This window comes from Triticum dicoccoides, chromosome 1A (genome assembly GCF_002162155.2).
Source record: "Triticum dicoccoides isolate Atlit2015 ecotype Zavitan chromosome 1A, WEW_v2.0, whole genome shotgun sequence".
In the NCBI taxonomy this organism is placed as follows: Eukaryota; Viridiplantae; Streptophyta; class Magnoliopsida; order Poales; family Poaceae; genus Triticum; species Triticum dicoccoides.
Window position 1 is genome coordinate 562052883 of NC_041380.1, and position 6000 is coordinate 562058882.

A 6000-nucleotide genomic window follows, 5' to 3' on the forward strand; every position below is an offset into this window, starting at 1 on the left:
TATTACTAAATACTCGGAGCGCGATAAAATCATGAGTTTTTTGCACGACGTGGGCACATGTGCTATAGGAACGATGGTATTTTTTCATAATTTTTGGTGATGGAGAAGTATCCGAAAAATTCCCTCTACGCGGATTGCCCTTCGCGCGTCTACGGCCGTGGCAGGCGGCCTCCGGGGGCTAGCATGCCACCAAATTTTGTGTAGGCGGCCTCTCACAAGTCTGGAAGTGTTGTGGTGGTTGCAAACGACTGGCACGCGTGTCCGGGGTGTGCCCCCCTCACGGACGGCACCGCCGCCGGCACCTGGAGGGGGGAAACGAACGCGTGGGGTCTACACGGAGGGGATCTTGCTGTGGGTCTGGCCCGGATGTTGCTCCAAATTGTTCCTATGGGCTGAGCTAACACAACCGGGTGGGGAGGTCCACTGGTCAAAGCCCGTCCATGCAAAGTCAAAGGGCTAGATCCCATGGTCAAATGCTATAGGGTTAGGCGGGACGGGGGCACTGGAGGATAGCAATGCCACCGGAGCGTCGCACCGGGCCCTCATACATGCGGGGTGGTGTGGTGGCATGTCCGAAGAGGCGGGACGCGTCTCCGGGGCGTGCCCCCCCCCTCACGGACGGCGATGACACGGTAGTAGACGTTCTACGGTAACGATGCGATGTCAATATTACTAAATACTCGGAGCACGATAAAATCATGAGTTTTTCTTTTTGCACGACGTGGGCACATGTGCTATAGGAACGATGGTATTTTTTAATAATTTTTGGTGATGGAGAAGTATCCGAAAAATTCCCTCTACACGGATTGCCCTTCGCGCGTCTACTGCTGTGGCCGGCGGCCTCCGGGGGCTAGCATGCCGCCAAATCTTGCGTAGGCGGCCTCTCACAATTCTGGAAGTGTTGTGTCGGTTGCAAACGCCCGGCACGCGTGTCCGGGGTGTGCCCCCCTCAAGGACGGCGCCGCCGCCGGCACCTGGAGGGGGGAAACGAACGCATGGGGTCTACACGGAGGGGATCTTGCTGTGGGTCTGGCCCGGATGTTGCTCCAAAGTGTTTCTATGGGCTGACCTAACACAACCGGGTGGGGAGGTCCACTGGTCAAAGCCCGTCGGTGAAAAGTCAAAGGGCTAGATCCCGTGGTCAAACGCTACAGGGTTAGGTGGGACGGGGGCACTGGGGGGCGTAGCAATGCCACCGGAGCGTCGCACCGGGCCCTCATACATGCGGGGTGGTGTGGTGGCATGTCCGAAGAGGCGGGACGCGTCTCCGGGGCGTGCCCCCCCCTCACGGACGGCGATGACATGGTAGTAGATGTTCTGCGGTAACGATGCGGCGTCAATATTACTAAATACTCGGAGCACGATAAAATCATGAGTTTTTTTTTGCACGACATGGGCACATGTGCTATAGGAACGATGGTATTTTTTCATAATTTTTGGTGATGGAGAAGTATCCGAAAAATTCCCTCTACGCGGATTGCCCTTCGCGCATCTACGGCTGTGCCGGCGGTCTCCGGGGGCTAGCATGCCGCCAAATCTTGCATAGGCGGCCTCCCACAAGTCTGGAAGTGTTGTGGCGGTTGCAAACGCCCGGCACGCGTGTCCGGGGTGTGCCCCCCTCACGGACGGCGCCGCCGCCGGCACCTAGAGGGGGGAAACGAACGCGTGGGGTCTACACGGAGGGGATCTTGCTGTGGGTCTGGCTCGGATGTTGCTCCAAAGTGTTCCTATGGGCTGACCTAACACAACCGGGTGGGGAGGTCCACTGGTCAAAGCCCGTCCGTGCAAAGTCAAAGGGCTAGATCCCGTGGTTAAACGCTACAGGGTTAGGCGGGACGGGGGCACTGGGTGTAGCAATGCCACCGGAGCATCGCACCGGGCCCTCATACATGCGGGGTGGTGTGGTGGCATGTCCGAAGAGGCGGGACGCGTCTCCGGGGCGTGGCCCCCCCTCACGGACGGCGATGACACGGTAGTAGACGTTCTGCGGTAACGATGCGGCGTCAATATTACTAAATACTCGGAGCGCGATAAAATCATGAGTTTTTTGCACGACGTGGGCACATGTGCTATAGGAACGATGGTATTTTTTCATAATTTTTGGTGATGGAGAAGTATCCGAAAAATTCCCTCTACGCGGATTGCCCTTCGCGCGTCTACGGCCGTGGCAGGCGGCCTCCGGGGGCTAGCATGCCACCAAATTTTGCGTAGGCGGCCTCTCACAAGTCTGGAAGTGTTGTGGTGGTTGCAAACGACTGGCACGCGTGTCCGGGGTGTGCCCCCCTCACGGACGGCACCGCCGCCGGCACCTGGAGGGGGGAAACGAACGCGTGGGGTCTACACGGAGGGGATCTTGCTGTGGGTCTGGCCCGGATGTTGCTCCAAATTGTTCCTATGGGCTGAGCTAACACAACCGGGTGGGGAGGTCCACTGGTCAAAGCCCGTCCATGCAAAGTCAAAGGGCTAGATCCCATGGTCAAATGCTATAGGGTTAGGCGGGACGGGGGCACTGGAGGATAGCAATGCCACCGGAGCGTCGCACCGGGCCCTCATACATGCGGGGTGGTGTGGTGGCATGTCCGAAGAGGCGGGACGCGTCTCCGGGGCGTGCCCCCCCCTCACGGACGGCGATGACACGGTAGTAGACGTTCTGCGGTAACGATGCGATGTCAATATTACTAAATACTCGGAGCACGATAAAATCATGAGTTTTTCTTTTTGCACGACGTGGGCACATGTGCTATAGGAACGATGGTATTTTTTAATAATTTTTGGTGATGGAGAAGTATCCGAAAAATTCCCTCTACGCGGATTGCCCTTCGCGCGTCTACTGCTGTGGCCGGCGGCCTCCGGGGGCTAGCATGCCGCCAAATCTTGCGTAGGCGGCCTCTCACAATTCTGGAAGTGTTGTGTCGGTTGCAAACGCCCGGCACGCGTGTCCGGGGTGTGCCCCCCTCAAGGACGGCGCCGCCGCCGGCACCTGGAGGGGGGAAACGAACACGTGGGGTCTACACGGAGGGGATCTTGCTGTGGGTCTGGCCCGGATGTTGCTCCAAAGTGTTTCTATGGGCTGACCTAACACAACCGGGTGGGGAGGTCCACTGGTCAAAGCCCGTCGGTGAAAAGTCAAAGGGCTAGATTCCGTGGTCAAACGCTACAGGGTTAGTTGGGACGGGGGCACTGGGGGGCGTAGCAATGCCACCGGAGCGTCGCACCGGGCCCTCATACATGCGGGGTGGTGTGGTGGCATGTCCGAAGAGGCGGGACGCGTCTCCGGGGCGTGCCCCCCCCTCACGGACGGCGATGACATGGTAGTAGATGTTCTGCGGTAACGATGCGGCGTCAATATTACTAAATACTCGGAGCACGATAAAATCATGAGTTTTTTTTGCACGACATGGGCACATGTGCTATAGGAACGATGGTATTTTTTCATAATTTTTGGTGATGGAGAAGTATCCGAAAAATTCCCTCTACGCGGATTGCCCTTCGCGCATCTACGGCTGTGCCGGCGGTCTCCGGGGGCTAGCATGCCGCCAAATCTTGCATAGGCGGCCTCCCACAAGTCTGGAAGTGTTGTGGCGGTTGCAAACGCCCGGCACGCGTGTCCGGGGTGTGCCCCCCTCACGGACGGCGCCGCCGCCGGCACCTAGAGGGGGGAAACGAACGCGTGGGGTCTACACGGAGGGGATCTTGCTGTGGGTCTGGCTCGGATGTTGCTCCAAAGTGTTCCTATGGGCTGACCTAACACAACCGGGTGGGGAGGTCCACTGGTCAAAGCCCGTCCGTGCAAAGTCAAAGGGCTAGATCCCGTGGTTAAACGCTACAGGGTTAGGCGGGACGGGGGCACTGGGTGTAGCAATGCCACCGGAGCATCGCACCGGGCCCTCATACATGCGGGGTGGTGTGGTGGCATGTCCGAAGAGGCGGGACGCGTCTCCGGGGTGTGGCCCCCCCTCACGGACGACGATGACACGGTAGTAGACGTTCTGCGGTAACGATGCGGCGTCAATATTACTAAATACTCGAAGCGCGATAAAATCATGAGTTTTTTGCACGACGTGGGCACATGTGCTATAGGAACGATGGTATTTTTTCATAATTTTTTGTGATGGAGAAGTATCCGAAAAATTCCCTCTACGCGGATTGCCCTTCGCGCGTCTACGGCTGTGGCCGGCGGCCTCCGGAGGCTAGCATGCCGCCAAATCTTGCGTAGGCGGCCTCTCACAAGTCTGGAAGTGTTGTGGCGGTTGCAAACGCCCGACATGCGTGTCCGGGGTGTGCCCCCCTCACGGACGGCGCCGTCGCCGGCACCTGGAGGGGGGAAACGGATGCGTGGGGTCTACACGGAGGGGATCTTGCTGTGGGTCTGGCCCGGATGTTGCTCCAAAGTGTTCCTATGGGCTGACCTAACACAACCGGGTGGGGAGGTCCACTGGTCAAAGCCCGTCCGTGCAAAGTCAAAGGTCTAGATCCCGTGGTCAAACGCTATAGGGTTTGGCGGGACGGGGGCACTGGGGGGTAGCAATGCCACCGGAGCGTCGCACCGGGCCCTCATACATGCGGGGTGGTGTGGTGGCATGTCCAAAGAGGTTCATGCTTGGTTCATGGAGAAAGTAATTTTCCACACTCCCCTATTAAATACCTACTTCAAAATTTATTAGTTAACCGAACTAATGCACGCAACAATTTCCATTATACCTGTAGGGAAAAGATCCGAACATATCTATGGATGATGAATTGAGATGGATTTCCATGGGTTTTGACCCTGCCGTCATGACATGTAAAAAGTATGATGTGAATGGGTATCACTTCCATATAGAGGAGCACCAAAACAGCCGCCCCGGTCCCAAAACTATAAATACTGGAGTGTACACCCCCGATCAAAATTCAGTAGACTACTATGGAAGGGTACAAAATATATACGAGGTTAAATTCTGCTAGGGGCGTGAGACCCTAAGTCTGCCTGTGTTCAAATGCCGATGGTTCGATCCGTGGGAGGGGGTATAACATACGCCTTCCATTGGTTTGGTCGAAGTTAAACCATCAAGCGTCTATGACGGAGCCGATCTCTTCATTGCGGCTACCCAAGCTACACAAGTATATTATCTGCCTTACCCATGCCAGAAAGTGTATCTAAAGGGTTGGGAAGTTGTGTTCAAGGTGTCGCCACATGGTAAGCTACCAGACCCGAATGAAGACGATTACTACAACATTAACCACATGACATACGAGGGAGTGTTCTATCAAGAGCAACCTGATGATGATGATGATGATGTGGTTAGAAACGATGACGCTAGACCATTGGGTGATGATGATGTGGACCCAAACATCGACGATGCACGGAATGATGGTGAGACCATTGTCAATGAAAAGTTAAACGAAGACGCTGACGACGAGGAAGAGCCTCCACCTTCGTCGGACAACGAAGATGATATGATTGATAGTGATGATGAGATGGACCGAGAAAGAGGTTACAACAGTGATGATTCATATGGGTTCTAGCAGATGTACGTTTCAAGTCTTTTTTTCTATAGTTTAGGAATATGCCTTTTTATGCATTTTTATTAATGTGCTTATTATCATGCCTTTTTCTTCATTTCATTAATTTACTAATTGCTTTTTCTCTTTTCAATGCAGGTTCGTGGAACATGGGCAAGGGGAAGGCCGACGGCGTGGGTTTCCTACGCAAGGTCATCGGCCTGCCTAGTCGGAGTGGTCGAGCACGTAATCCTCCCCCTCGGCTACTTGATGATGACTCCTCACAGGGAGGTCGAGGGAGAGGTGCCCCTAGAGGAGGAGGGGGCGGGGGGAGAGCCTCTAGAGGACGAGGTGCTGGGGGGAGAGCCACTACAGGGGGTCGCGGCCAGAAAGAGTGCACCCTCACCGACTTAGGGGTGTTGTCTTCGAGGCCCTCCTCTAGTGAGGTACCCTCCTCTAGTGAGGTACACTCTAGGGAGGAGGAGGAGAAGGAGGAGGAGGTGGAGGAGGAGGCAGGCG